Source organism: Trichechus manatus, unplaced genomic scaffold, assembly GCF_000243295.1.
Source record: "Trichechus manatus latirostris isolate Lorelei unplaced genomic scaffold, TriManLat1.0 scaffold00048, whole genome shotgun sequence".
Lineage (NCBI taxonomy): Eukaryota > Metazoa > Chordata > Mammalia > Sirenia > Trichechidae > Trichechus > Trichechus manatus.
In genome coordinates, this window is record NW_004443984.1 from 16,206,461 (window position 1) to 16,222,737 (window position 16,277).

Genomic DNA, 16,277 nt, shown 5'->3' on the forward strand with positions numbered 1-16,277 from the left:
TGCTAAATGAAAAATCATGAGTTTTCTTCTTCTAAAATAATAAATACCACTTCACAAGAGTAACCTTCTAGTTTCATGCTAAAAAATATACCCCCCACTTTCCTTTTAAAATGCAGATTATATTACCAAATTCAATAAGTGAAGATAAGACCTGACATGTTTACGTTTAACATTTTAAGAATAAAGATGGTGTGCGTGTATGTGAGAAAGTGTGTGTGTGTGTGTATGTGTGTGTGTGTGTACGAGAGTATATGTGCTTGTTCGTGTATGGAAGGAGGGAGGGAAAGAGAGAGGGAACTAGACGGAGGGAGAGAGAGACTGAAAATACAGCAAAGGTTTGGTAAAACTGTTGCTGGGTCAGAGGTGTGATGTCTTTCTGCTTGCAATCTCTCACATCTCTCACTCCCTGCAATGATTTCTACCCAAGGCAAAAAGACAATGGTAGAAGAGAATATACCACACAGAGGAATTTCCCTACCTATCAAAGTATATGAGGAGTTGCAAAGAATTGAAATATTCACAAATAAACCAGTAATGTCTTCCATTTCAATAAACCAATTTCCTCAATGAGGCCCAGAACCCCACACACAACTACCCCAGGTCCCAGTTCTAAGAATTCATAGAGCAGAGAATGGCATGGTGCAAACCTAAATAAGGACTGGGAGTTTCGCGGGTTTACACCAGGCTGGAGAATGATACTGACACCACAGGTTCCACTTCAGCAGAGTTGAAAAACGGAGGGTCCACTATTCCAAATGGCTTTAGAGGGCAAGTTATTTTACCCTGCGGAGCTAAAATGCAGACACAAGGTGGATTAGAGCTTTTGTTTAAAATATGTAAGTTGTACAGCTCTGAAGTCAACAGGACTCCCGCTCCAATGGGCCTTGAGAAATGAAACACCAGCATATTAAAACGTCAAATAAGAGGCCTGCTTATATGCTAGGAAAGTATATAAATCTACATTTAGACTGAGGCACCCTAGGATTTGTTTGTTTTTTTCCCCAAAATACCCCTTCCTTTAATTAAAGAGGAGGAGGAGAAGGTTACTAAAAGGAAATTTTTCAAAAAAAAAAAAAACTGTTCCAAGTATCTACCATATTAATAACTAGCTTAGAAATAAACGTATAGATTGCTGATTATCATTTAACTGCTTGATATTATGAACAGCTATTAATATACACCCTTTTTTTATTAAATGTACACATCTGTCACTATATTGCAGCGAATAATATAAACCCACTGCCATCAAGTCAATTCCGATACATAGCGACCCTACAGGACAGAGTAGAACTGCCCCATAGAGTTTCCAAGGAGTCTGGTGGATTCAAACTGCCGACCCTTTGGTTAGCAGCCGTAGCTCTTAATCACTACGCCACCAGGGTTTCCATATGTAATATATCATGCCATAAATCTCAGGCTTTGTTTAGATTTTCTACAATAATACCCTCTAACCCTCTAATTAGGAGCCTTGGTGGTGCAGTGGCTAACCGCTCAGCTGCTAATCAAAAGGTCGGTGGTTTGAACCCACCAGTCGCTCCGCAGGAAAAAAGATCTGGATATCTGAATTGGCTCCCAAAGAGATTAAACAAAAAAAAAAGTCATTGCCGTCAAGCAGATTCCAACTCATAGTACAGCCTAGGAAACCCTATGGGGCAGTTCTACAGGGTCGCTATGAGTCAGAATCTGCTCGACAGCATACAACAACTCAACAACAACCCTTTAATTAAAAACTAATAGTTTCTCTAATAAAATTAAAACATATTATCTTGCCTCTCACTACAACAGTAGGATATTACTCCCTATAGTACTAAAAACAAAAGAATTATTGTCAATTTTTCTGGACGAGGTAAGTCTCCCCAATCAAAACACCCCCGAATTTAAGCTAATTTCCTTTCCTTATTTTCAAGACTAATTGCCAAAAAATATAGACATAAAAGCCAACATGAGGCGGTGGGAGTGAGTAAGAATACTACTGCTTTCCCATCAGCCCCTGCTCTCTGATGCAGATTCAGAATTATCACAACTCTGATCCCTCCCAGGAAGAGTACATTTTAACTGATGACTGTATATTCATAAATATTATTAAAGTCAAAGAAGTTTCTATAAAAAGATACGTTTCTGAAATTTCGCCTATGCTCGATGTGTAAGAACTTTAAATTCGTATAAAAGGAAAATTAGGTTAATTCTTCATTAACACTCAAATGCCAAGCTTCCAATTCAACATAAAACTTCTAAAGCAAGATGCCATACGACCACTCATTTCACAAATCCCAAAGTAAAATGAATTCTCAGTTGGCCCCTATGAGTTAACTATTTTTCCACTGGAGTTGCCAATTATCAGACATTATTTTTATGATTATACATTTAAAATTGGGAGATTTTCAGGAACGCTGCAAGATACTTCTGAGCTTCCTTGAAAATGAAAGAAAGCTACGGCAACATGGACGTGCTGGTCCTGGTACCCCAAGTACTCATTTTCTCACAGAAAGGCTCCAGAAGTATTAACAGTGTCAGCTTTTTTGATGCTTTCTACATGATAAAATACATAGGAAAACTCATTTTACATAAACCACACATAAATGTCAGGAAGCCTTCCTGAATTCATACATGAGCAACCTAAAGTAAAACCGGAAGTTAAAACCTTATTTTGCTAAGGTGCCAGGTACACTTAAACCACAAGATTCTACAGGTCTTCTCACAAGATTTTATTAAGGCATTTTTCATTTTGTTAAGAAGAGACTCTTCAAGTTTTTAAAAAATATCTGAGATTTGGGTCCACCCTCTACATAGGCTACTACTTCTGTTGTCAAGGGCATTTTAAAATACTAGCAATACCTCCCGTTTGCAGAACACTTGTGTATTGCTCAACACTTTCAGAAACCCTTGCACATACATGAGTCTTTATTTTTTAAAGAAAAGTATGTTTATTCAAAATAAATTATTAGTAGTTCTTGTTTCAAGGTAGAGATAAACACCTGAACTTTATGATAAAAAAGGACGAAGGACTGTTTCTCAATGCTTGTCTGCTGTGGTAAAAAAAAAAAATGGTGTGACTCAAGTGAAGGTCTGTGCAGAGCGACAACAGAAGAGACGGGGACAGTTTTCTTGGGTTTTTAGTTCCAGGTTAAATTTAAACTTGACCCTATGGGTAGGGTTCCCCAACCCAAAAGCCCCAAAGGTCTTTAGAGAGAGAAGAAAGAGGAATTACTTACAAGCAGAGCCCCTGGAGGAAGAGCCTGGTTTGAGGCTACCCATCAGGGAGGCATCGGTGGCCACCTGCGATGGGCAACGGAGAGCCACGAGGAGTCTCTGACTGAGGAGGTGCCATAAATAAACAATGTTTAGTATTTTAGGAAAACTAGGTAGACAGGAAAGAGTAATGAAGTAGGTGGAAAGTGGGCAGCCAGAAAGACCAGGGCCAGGCAAGCCAGTGAAAAATCTGAGATAAGGGATAAAGGTCTGAACCACAGATGATAGCTGAGAGGAAATAAAAAATCTGAACCACAAGGCAGAGGAAGAACGGACAGATATGTTAACTAACTGAATAAGGAGGTAAAAAGAGATGGCAAAGATGAGTCCAAAATTCTGAATGTGACTGACTAGAAGAATGGTAGTATGAGCACACTGTAAAGATAGAGAAGTAGGGAGAGTGGATGGTATTTAAGTGAAAGGCAGCGCACACCGTTTCAGGGACTTTGACTTTGAGGAGAGGCCAGGCATTCACAAGGAAAACCACTGCGGTCAAATCAAGAGGAAGGTCCCAGCAGAGACAGGCCATCAAGGTTGGGGACAGAGCTTTCGAAGCTTCAAGGGTGTGCCTGGGGAAATGAGAAAATCACCAAGGGAAAAAATATCCAGAGAGGAGATATGGCTTTGTGAAAGGCATCAAAGGGACCAGAAAAGCTGTCACCCTCCACCCTGTACAACAGCAGGGTGGTCAAAAAGCTTAAGGACGCAGAGATAACTTGGAAGGGATTCTCTCAACAATAATTGTGCTGTTACTTCTCAAGACCTGTTGTATCAGGGTTGCTATGAGATGGAATCCACTTGACAGCAATGGGTTTGGGATTGTATCAGGAAGGAGCTCTAGTGGCACAGTGGTTAAAGCAACTGACTGCTAACTGAAAGGTTGGCAATTGGAAACCACCAGCAGCTCCTCGGGAGAAAGACGTGGCAGTCTGCTTCAGTGAAGATTTACAGCCTCGGAAATCCTATGGGGTCACCATGACTCAGAATCAACTCTACGGCAGAGGGAGGGACTGTATCAGGAGAAATACCTAAGAAAAATATTCTTCACGTTTTTTCAAAAATCTAAAGTATCTCAAATTGCTTGCATATTTTTTATCTACTCATCTCAAAACATCTCAGTGAAAAAGAGAAGTAATCATTGTCTCCACTTTACAAATAGGAAGAGACAAGAGGGGGAAACTGACCTACCCTGCCATAGCCAGAAATAATGTGATCTCAGTGCCTGATCTGTGTTCACTGAGTTCAACGTGTACACTGAGGTAGGCTTCAGTTAAACTATTAGAGAGAGGGTTGCCTTGGCACAATATTTATGTCCCAAACAGGTGAACTGACCTCCCCAGTCTTAAGTGGCACTTAACAAGTAGGTCCCTGGGTAGCACAAACAGTTCAGCCCTCCACTACTAGCCGAAAGGCTGGCGCTTCGAACCTACCCAGAGGTACCTAGGAAGACAGGCCTGGTGATCTGCTTCCAAAAGGTTACAGCCTTGAAAACTCCATGGAGCAGTTCTACTCTGCACACAGGTTCACCAACAGGCTTTACAAGCAGTACTAGAATCTCACAGCTACTAATCTAAATTTATCCTAAGAACCTTCCTTTTTAAAACTCCTACTTTTAAGTATGCTTAACACTAGATCTTTAAGAATTATGGCAAAGTCCCTAAAATAAGCATCACAAAGTGAGAAACAATTAGAATGTCAATTCTATATTGATACTTCAAATTATGCTTAATTTAGATGGTCTTAATAAGGTCTTGGGTAATACACAGGATTCGTAGTGAAGTATATAAGAGTTTGGTGAATCTCGCAATTCTTTTCCAATTTTGATGGCATCATTTAAACTATTTGAAAATGTCACAGAATTTTGCCACCAGAGCTAGACATAGTATTAGTGGAACTACATACAAACACATAAAATATATAGGTTTCACCAATTTCCAGATAGGCTGCCCACTGTAATCAAACTAACAGTTGCATTTAGCTTTTCATATTTCAGGCAAGCTGTGCCAAGAAGTAATCTAGCATAGGTTTGTATCATATGATTTATTGCAAGAACTACAAAATATTCTTTTCACCAAAATGGCTGGAAAATATAAAAATCCTTTACTTCATGTTCCAAAAGGCTAATAAATGAAAACACAGAATAAGCATGACAGGAACTAAGACTTGAAAAATAAATCCTATACAGTACTGAGAAAAATATTATAAGCATATTTCACTCTAAATGAACTCAATTTACTACATACAATAACTCTATTTCACGCTTTAGGGAGGTGAGGGTGTGAGGAATGAAAGGCATTCTCCTTAAGAAAGAATATTTAAAGGACACATGCATTCATTCCAGAGAAACTACACAGAAATCTTGTAATTCAGAAAACCAGCCCAATTACCAAACATGGCTCCAACTGCGTGTTTCTTTTCTTTTTTTATATTTTATTTATCAGTAAGTTCTGACTAAAGATTACTTATATACCACAATAAAAATTCCATCTATATCTCTACTTATATAAAGATTTATACTTTATGCTTATAAAGATTTGACAACTTATACTTTTTTGTTCCCCAGGGAAGAAGCTGCATTAATGATGCATGTTTTCCATGAAGATCACTAAGCTATCTTTAAATGATAAAGTAGTAAGTTAAAGTTAGGTAAGCACTTCAAAAGTAAATCTTATTTCCTCATGACAAATTCATTATTTTCTGTAAGTAACAATGAATTCATTATTAAAAAAAAAGAGAGGGGGACATTTTAAAAAAACTACAGTTTGGCTTCTACCATCAACCTCCAAGGGGTTGCTTCAGTAACTTACATTTTCTAGGAGAAAAGACTGTTTCTGCGCAATTCAGTAGAATGGGCCACAAGCTGAAATTATTCACCATGCATCACTATATGCAAATGTATTTTAAATTAGTAATAATTTAATCTACACACTGGGAATGCTGATCCCATGTCATGAAAACTTCATACTCCCCAGGATACCTCACACTGCTTCATCTCTTGCCACAAAAGGGAACTCAAAGCAAAACTGCTGAAACTAACCATTCTATAAAATCATAAAGCCAAAACCAAGAGGGAACTTTGAGAGACCAGTAAGTCCATTCCCCAACTTCAGGGTAGACTTCATGTAAACCATATAGTCTATTCTTAACAGTTCTTTATGGAATCTTTAAAGAAATTCCATAAAGTCCTTCAATGATTCAGCCATCCAGAAACAAGAGCCTTCTCTTAAGGAGGCAGTTGAGAAATGAGGGTGATTTTGCCCCCCAGAGGACACCTGGAAATGTCTGGAGACATTTTTGGTTGTCAGGACTCAGGGAGATGCTACCAGCATCTAGTGGGTAGAGGCAAGGGATGCTGCTAAGCATCCCGCAATGCACAGGGCAGTGCCTCACAGCAAAGAATTATCCAGCCTAAAATGTCAATAGTGCAAGGTTGAGAAACCCTGCTTTAACAGAACCTAAATATTGCACCAAGTAATAGAGTCCACAGCTTATAGAGGCTCTACAAAGATGACTTACAGCTCTAAATATAAAATTCTAGTAACTTCAAAAGGAGAGAGTCAGAGCACTACCCCAGATCTCTAACCAAATGCTGTGGAGGGTGACAGCATAGCTGATGAGCACCATACAAACCATAAAGCACTAAACACGCTAACAGTAATGATTGTCAGGTGATGTCCCCTAGCAAGTGGAAACTCCCTGGATCTACATATCGCTATACAAGTTTGACAATTTCTCCCCAACTGTCCACCTACTTCCCTTTACCTCCCCACTATGTATTTTTCTAGTGGGAGCCCACAGTTTTTTTGTGTTTTTTCTTTCTTTTTTTCTGCATGAGTATTAAAAATAGCATGAAAAGCAAGTCAGAAGACATGAAAATAGTAAATAACCTAAGGTGCTTTCCATTCCGGAGACGTCCATAATTTAACATGACTTAAAAGGTTTGTAAATCAGATCCAGAACTTGAAAAGGCATCGGCAGCTTAAAGAAACACTCCCATGAATAAATAAACATCTAACGTAAAATAATCATCAAAAGGATGCACGTGCAGATATATGTATAAAACTGCACAGACCCCACGGAGGAGAAGAAAGTAAAAGGGAGCTCAAATTGAGAGCTATTTCTTACCACTGCTACCTATGGCAGGAAAAACATGTAGTTAGAGGAAACAGAATTTACATTTTCATTTATCTTAAAAGATTACAGAACTTTACATTTCACAACAGAAAATACTTTTAAAGGATTCTTAATGAGTAGAAAATCTTAGGCTGTGGAAACCTCACTGATCAATATGGAGTGGATAAATTATGGCCTATCCATATATTATACCAAAAAAAAAGAAAAAGCAGCCCATTGCCGTCGTGTCAACTCCGACTCATAGTGACCCTATAAGACAGAATAGAACTGCTCCATAGTTTCCAAGCAGCGCCTGGTGGATTCGAACTGCCGACCCTTTTGGTTAGAAGACGTAGCTCTTAACCACTATGCCACCAGGGTTTTCATATATTATACAGTCATTAAAAATCATATTGAAGAATATTTAATGACATGGGTGCATTTTCACAATATAGGAAGGGAAGATGGGTTACAAACAACAAAAACAATACGATAAAAATTCAATAAAAAATGTATATAGAAGTGAGAAATTCTATAACTATATACACATAAACGAACACAAACATGCACGGAAAAAGAAGGAGGTCTGCCAAGTGTTAGCATCAGTTATCTCAAGAGTGGGAAGGTTACGACCAATTTCTGTTCCTTCTTTGTGCTTTCCTTTGTTTTCCAAATGCTCTACAGTAAGAATCATTTATGGTTTTTTTGTTTTTTCCAAAATTAAGACATTATTACAAACTTCAACCATATTGTTTCAGGCACTGTTCACAAAAATGAGAAAAATGAAACCTGAATATACCAATTTTTACATCAAAAAAACCTTCAGAGTCCACAAAAGCAAACATTTATTTAGCATTATTGTTATGTGCCAGGCACTTTTCTATGTATTTCTATGTATTATACTTCTCTACGTATAAGTTAAATGTATTAACGTATTTAAATCAAACAAAAAAAGATGTGTTGGGTGGTAAAGTAAAAAGAGTTGCAGAGTAACAGACGACATATGTGCACGAAATTTTCATCCCATTATGAATTTCAAGCTCAGTTTCCACTGCTTGAAATGAAGGGGTTTAATAAGATGATCCTTAAAGGTTTTTAAGGCTAAACTGGGATTCGGTATGTAAATCTGGTCAAATAAGTGTTGGTAAGGAAGCTTCTAGAGAATGATGGGGCAGTTGTATGCCACCTCAAAAACACAAAATACCACTAAAAAGTAAATATTCGTATGTTTCTCAGTTCCTCCTCCTTAATATTTGTACAGCAAATTTTATAACATGCTTAAAAAAAAAAGCCTACGTTTTTCTAAACTTGGACACAACTGATCAAAACGGAATGAAGTCTGTGCTATTGTACATGAGAATCATAAAAGGTTCCATCTAGTTAAACGATGCTATTGCTTTTAACAATAAACCTGTAGTAAACAAAAACTTTAAGGAATATTTTAGTCGCGCTCTGGGCATGATGATTTTAACGTCTGATTAAAAGGATCTAAGGATTTACTGGGATTCAGCAAAAGGCGTTCCGCTTCTCAAACGCAAAACCTCAATACAACGCTGAATGGAAAATGATGGACCAGCGAGAATCTCATGCTGGGGGGGCGGGGTAGGGGGGAGTGGATACAGCTGCGTAGTTTCCCGATGAATCTGGGTTCCCGGTGACTGGAATTGTTGGGCAGCCAATAGCCGGACAGAGGGTAGCAGGCGCACAGCAAGCTTGAGGTTGAGTCCTTCACGCGTGGGTCAGAGGGACTACGGAGACATCGACCTGTTAGGTTTATTTCATGTCTCACCTGCCATCATCAAAAATTGGTTCACGGGCATCTTGATAAAAAGATTAATAATATATAAGTGCATGTCTGTTTAAAAAAAAAAAAAAAAAGATAGGTTTGGGGAACACTGAGGGAGACAATTTCCAGGTTTAAATCACACAGAAACTATTTAGGGAACACAAAGAGCCAAGACACAAAACAAATCAAGAACGCAAATATGAAAGACACACAATCCGTTTGAACACAAAAGAGAAAAACAACATGACTTGAAAATTAGAACGACCCTGGGACCCCCACGTGAACCCTCAGCTCTACGGGGACTGAAGTGTCGAGGTGGACTTTCAGCCGCACGCACCGGGGGCATCGTCGCACCGCAGCCTACACGCGTCCCTTTCGCGGGCGCGCGACTCTCAACGGCGACAAAAGCGGACCCCACAACTTCAGCACGGCGGGGGCCCCAGGCCGGGCGGGGGTGTTCGGGCGCGGGCTGGGGGATCCTCGGGCCGCCACCCACCCACGGGGCCACACGCGCCGCCCGCTGTCCTGGAACGCCGGTGTGGGTACCGAGGCGCATTGTTCCGAGGACCCTGTCGGCTCGTCGCGTCCGGGACGCCAAGGAAGCTCGCGAGGGGCGCGTCCGCCGACCCAGCCGCCCCTGAGGCGCCCGGGTCCCCTTAGCTTGGCGCCCCTCGCCGCTCCGCTCCTCGGGCGGCGTTGGGGCTCCGGCCGCGAGCGAAGGGACGGGGAGGGACAGGCGTCCTGGCGCGGCGCCCACAGCCTCCCCGAGGCCGCCCGCCCCGGCAGCCTCTTACCTGCGCCGCCGCGCCCCACGTCTCAGAGCGCCGAGAGCTGCCGCCCGCGCTGCCGCCGCCGCTCCGCCCGCCCTGGCGCCCGCGGCCGCGCCGCCGCCATCTTGGCTCCGGTCGGAAATGACGTCGAGTGGCGCCAGCCGGGCCTCCGGGCCTCCTAGCCTCCCGGCCTCGGCGCCGCCACCCAGGAGCCCGGACCGTACGCGTTCGGGCCCGAGGATGGGGCCGGTGGGGCTGGACGGTCGGCAGCAGGACCGACTCGCGCTGGCCAGGCTGCGCCTGCCGCCCCTCACGGGGCACCGCAGACCCTACGGCGGCCAGCGTCCGCGCCTCAGCTTGTCTAGCCTGAGTGCACCAAAGGGTTGGGACTCTGGCGTGAAAAGTTGCTGAAAGAATCCACAACCTTTGAACAAAAGGGAGCAGAGGACGGAAAACGGGTTCATCATTAAGTATCTGTCCAATGAATAAACATACACCCTATTCTTCACTTGTGTCATTGCCTCACCCGAAAGATCAAACTCTAAGAAAGCAAATGCAGCTTCGTTTATTTGTTGACTCATTACAAACGTTTATTGGCTGCCCAGCATGTGTCCAGTACTGTTCTAGGTGCTGCAGCTACACCAGAGAATACATTGGCCTTGTAGAACTTCTTGTTTACAATGAGTAAACAGACGGCCTAGATCATGGTGAATAAATGCTATGATGGACATAAACCAGGTTGAAATAGAGAATTTCTGTCAGACATCCAGGAGGAGATGTCTAGCAGGCAGTTGGAAAGGAAAATAGAGTTGGGGAGAGAGGTTTCAGCGAGAGGTGAGATAGAAAGATGGCGTTTACAGCCATGTTGTTAGTGGCTGTCAGTAGCCCCCAACTTATGGCGACCCGATGCACAATGGGGACAACCATTAGAATCCATAGAGTTTTCATTGGCTGATTTTCAGAAGTAGACCTCCAGGCCTTTCTTCCTAGTTCTATTAGTCTGGAAGCGCCTCTGAAACCTGTTCAGCATCATGTTGTTGTTGTTAGGTGCGATGGAGTCAATTCCGACTCATAGCGATCCTATGTACAACAGAAGGAAACACTGCCCGGTCATATCGATAGGTGTTTGCAGCTGTTTCTTCTCATTTTGAGTCGTGTCACATCACCAGATGAAGGTCCCGAAAGCTTGATTCCATCCACCATCCGCCATTAAGGTAGACTCTACCTTGAGGAGGCAGCTCTTCCCCAGTTGTATTTTGATTGTCTTCCAGCCTGAGGGGCTCATCTTCCAGCACTATATCAGACAATGCTCTGCTGTTATTCATATGGTTTTCACTGGCTAAATCTTGTCAGAAGTAGACTGCTGGGTCCTTCTTCCTAGTCTGTTTTAGTCTGGAAGCTCAGCTGAAACCTGTCCACAATGGGTGACCCTGCTGGTATTTGAATACTGGTGGCATAGCTTCCAGCATCTCAGCAACATGCAAACCCCCACAGTACAACAAACTGATAGACACATGGGGGATCAACATATATCATGTTATATATAATCTTATTGTAAGAAGATGATGTAACTCATGACCTAGTCAGTTATAGTGAAAAAATTCAAATCACCTGATCAGAGTAAATTGTATCAAAGCCTTAAAAAGTGGCAAGGTCAGCACAGAACCTAAGAAAATGGAAGTCAAAAGTTTGCTTATTTCTTTCCCTCTAAGGGAAGAAGAAAGGGCCCTAGTGGCACAATGGTTAAGTGCTTGGCCACTAACTGAAAGGTTGGTGATTTGAATCCACAAGCAGCTCCTCAGGAGAAAGACCTGGCAATCTGCTCCTGTAAAGATTACAACCTAGAAAACCCTATGGGGAAGTTCTTCTCTGTCACATGGGGTCGCTATGACTCAAAATTGGCTTGATGGCACCCAACAACAGCAAGAGAAGGAGACCTTAGATCTGGGAGATACAAGCATGCATGTCATGTGGGCACAGCAGTCATCATACTTTTCCATTCCTTGCTTAGATTAATGCCTCTCAACTTGTTATGCATCGACATCATCTGAGATATCTGCAAAAAAAATTCAGAGAGACCCCATCCTTCTATCCACCATCAAAACATGGAAATAAAAATCATAAAACTTAAAAGCTATATGCCATTTGGCATTCAATAGAATGCAAAAGGAAAACAAAGGAACATTAAGTTAGAAGTGACATGGTGAACCAGAATATATGCTAGTTACCATCATGCCAAGGCAGGGTTGACAGAGTAGTCAGTGGTTGTCCTCCCTGACTTTAAAATCAATGCGTGTGTTAGTTTCCTGTGGCTGCTGTAACAAAGTACCATAAACCTGATGGCTTAAAATAATAGAAATGTATTCTCAAGCAGAGGTCCTAAATCAATAACACTGGACCAAAATCAAGATGCCAGTAGGGCCACACTCCCTCCAGAGGCTCTAGGCGAGAATCCATTCCTTGCCTTTTCCAGCTTCTGGTGGTTGTCAGCATTCCTTGGCTTGTGGCCACATCACTCACTCCAATCTTCAAAGCCAGAATCTTCAAATCTCTCTCTTCTCCATCTTCACATTCCCGACTCCTTCATATGTTGTCAAATCTCCCTCTGTATCCTTTTTATAAGTAGGATACATGACACCACTTTTAGGGCCCATTCAGATAATCCAGGATAATCTCTCATCTCAAGATCCTTAACTTAATCACATCTGCAAAGATTCCTTTTCTATATATGATAACATTCACAGGTTCTGGGGATTAAGACATAGACATATCTTTGAGGGCCATTAGGTAGCCTTACCACATTGGGTGTATCCTCAACACGTCTAAATTCCCCCTAAATCAGCCATTGTGTATTTTTCATTTTTGTATTCTTCTTGAACATGTTTATATATTTCAACCTGTGCTAAGTCTCACGGTAAACAATTAAATATAAACATATAGAGCAGGGAAGAGGGAGAAGGAGAGAGCACCCTGGTGATGCAGTGGTTAGCACTTGGCTATTAACCAAAAGATTGGCAGTATGAATCTATCAGCTACTCCATGAAAGGAAGATGTGGCAGTCTGCTTTTGTAAAGATTTACAGCATTGGAAACCCTATGGGGCAGTTCTACTCTGTCCTATAGGGTGTCTAGGAGTTGGAATCAACTCAGTGGCAATGGGTTTGGTTTTGATTTTTAATCTAAAAAGATAAGAACGATTGCGAAAACAATAATTCAATGAGTGTTCATCCTCTGTCTGATATGCTAAACATTACCCTTTTACTTCTTTGAAAAGGCGAAACATATCTCTGAAAGACGTAGGAAGGAATTTGAGACATATTTTCATCACATCTCATGGTCTATTTCTATATTAGGAAATGGAAGTAAAAATGCACTGTCTGTCAAAATCTACAACATGAATGAAACTTCGTTCCACATAGGTAATCTAGCACAGGCACTGGCCAGTTTTCGTACCTTGGCAAGGCGTTACCTTTACAGAGGAAAAAACAAAAAATATCCCAGTACCAGAACAATGCCTGGCACATTGTTTTTGTGTTATTAGGTGCCCTTGAGTCGTTCCAACTCGTATCGACCCTATATACAACAGAAAAAAACCGTACCCAGTCCTGCACCATCCTCACAATCATTGCTACGCTTGAGCCCATCATTGCAGCCACTGTGTCAATCTATATTGTCAACGGTCTTCCTCTCTTTGGCTGACCCTCTACTTTACCAAGCACGATGTCCCTCTCCAGGGACTGGTCCCTCCTGACAATGTGTCCAAAGTACATGAGACAAAGTCTCGCCATTCTTGCTTTTAAGAAGCATTCCGGGTATACTTCTTCCAAGGCAGATATGTTTGTTCTTCTGGCAGTCCATGGTGTATTCACCATTCTTCAAAAACACCATAATTCAAAGGCATCAATTCTTTTTTGGTCTTCCTTATTCATTGTACAGCTTTTGCTTGCCTGTGAGGTGATTGAAAATACCATGGCTTGGGTCAGGCGGACCTTAGTCCTCAAAATGACAACTTTACTTTTTAGCAGTTTAGAGAGCCTTTTGCAGCAGATTTCCCCAATGCAATACGTCATTTGATTTCTTTCTTTTTTTATTGTACTTTAGATGAAGGTTTACGGAGCAAACTAGTTTCTCATGAAACAATTAATACACATATTGTTTTGCAACATTGGTTGCCAACCCTACAACATGTCAACGCTGTCTTCTTTTCTTTCCGCCTTGGTTTCCCCATTATCAGCTATCCTGTCCCCTCCTACCTTCTCGTTCTTGCGCCTGGGCTGGTGTGCCCATTTAGTCTCGTTTTGTTTTATGGGCCTGTCTAATCTTTGACCAAGGAGCGAACCTCAGGAATGACTTCATGACTGAGCTATAAGTGTGTCCGGGAGCCATACTCTCGGAGTTTCTCCAGTCTCTGTCAAGCCAGTAAGTCTGGTCTTCTTTTGTGAGTTAGAATTTTATTCTACATTTTTCTCCAGCTCCGTCTGGGACCCTCTGTTATGATAACTGTCAGAGCAGTCAGTGGTGGTAGCCGGGCACCGTCTAGTCATCCTAGACTCAGTCTGGTGGATGCTGTGGTTGTTGTGGTCTGTTAGTCCTTTGGACTAATCTTTCCCTTGTGTCTTTAGTTTTCTTCGTTCTCCCTTGCTCCTGAAGGGGTGAGACCAGTGGAGTATCTTACATGGCCGCTCACAAGCTTTCAAGACCCCAGATGCTATTCACCAAAGTAGAATGTAGAACAATTTCTTTACAAATTATGTTATGCCAGTTGAGCTAGATGTTCCCTGTGACCATGGTCCCCACAGCCCTCAGCCCAATAATTCGGTCCCTCAGGGAGTTTGGCTGTGTCTATGGAGTCTCCGTGATCTTTCCTGGTACAAGTTGTGCTGGCTTCCCCCAATCATGTACTGTCTTACTCTTCACCAAAGTTACCACTTATGTATTGTCTATTTAGTGTTTTTCCATCCCCACTTCTTCCCTCCCTTGTAACCATCAAAGATTGTTTCTTTTTGCGTGTAAACCTTTTCATTAGTTTTTTTCATAGTGGTCTCATACAATATTTGTCCTTTTGTGATTGACTTATTTCACTCAGCATAATGCCCTCTAGATTCATCCATGTTGTGAGATGCCTGGCAGATTCATCATTGTTCTTAACCTTTGCATAGTATTCCACTGTGCCTAAGTACTGTAGTTTGTTTATCCATTCATCTGTTGATCAGTATCTAGGTTGTTTCCATCTTTTTGCTATTGTGAACAATGCTGCCATGAACTGGGGTGTGCATATGTCTATTCTTGTGACGGCTCTTACTTCTCTAGGATATATTCCTAGGAGTGGGATTGCTGAATCATATGGTATTTCTATTTCTAGCTTTCTAAGGAAGCACCATATCGTTTTCCAAAATGGTTGTACCATTTTGCATTCCCACCAGCAATGCATAAGAGTTCCAATCTACCTGCAACCTCTCCAACATTTGTTATTTTCCGTTTTTTTGATTCGTGCCAGTAATGTCGGAGTGAGATGGTATCTCACTGTGGTTTTGATTTGCATTTCTCTAATGGCTAGTAATTGCAAGCATTTCCTCATGTGTCTGTTAGTTGCTTGAATGTCTTCTTGGTGAAGTGTCTGTTCATATCCTTTGCCCATTTTTTAATTGGAGTATTTGTCTTTTTTTGTAGAGGTGTTGGATTTTCCTGTAGATTTTAGAGATTAGAACTTTGTCAGATTTGTCATAGCCCAAAATTTTTTCCCAGTCTGTATGCTGTCTTTTACTCTTTTGATGACGTCTTTTGATGAGCATAAGTGTTTAATTTTTAGAAGATCCCAGTTATCTAGCTTATCTTCTGGAATTTGTGTTGTTAGTTATGGTTTGTATCCTGTTAATTCTGTGTGTTAGGGCCTCTAGCATAGATCCTATTTTTTTCTTCTATGATCTTTATACTTTTTGGTTTTATATTTAGATCTTTGGTAAATTTTGAATTATTTGTTGTGTATGGTGTGAGATATGGGTCCTGTTTCATTTTTTTGCAGGTGGACTTCAAATTTTGCCAGCATCGTTTGTTAAAAAGCCTTCTTTTCCCCATTTGATGGATTTTGGGCCCTTGTCAAAGATCAGGTGACCGTAGGTGGATGGATTTACATCTGGGTTCTTAATTCTGTTCCATTGGTCAATGTATCTGTCATTGTACCAGTACTAGGCTGTTTTGACTACCATAACTGTATAGTAGGTTCTGAGGTCAGGTAGTGTAAGTCCTCCTACTTTATTCTTCTTCTTCAATAGTGTTTTACTTATCCGGAGCCTCTTCCCTTTCTATATAAAGTTAATGATTAGTTTTTCCATCTCTTTAAAGAATGCTGTTGGTGTTTGA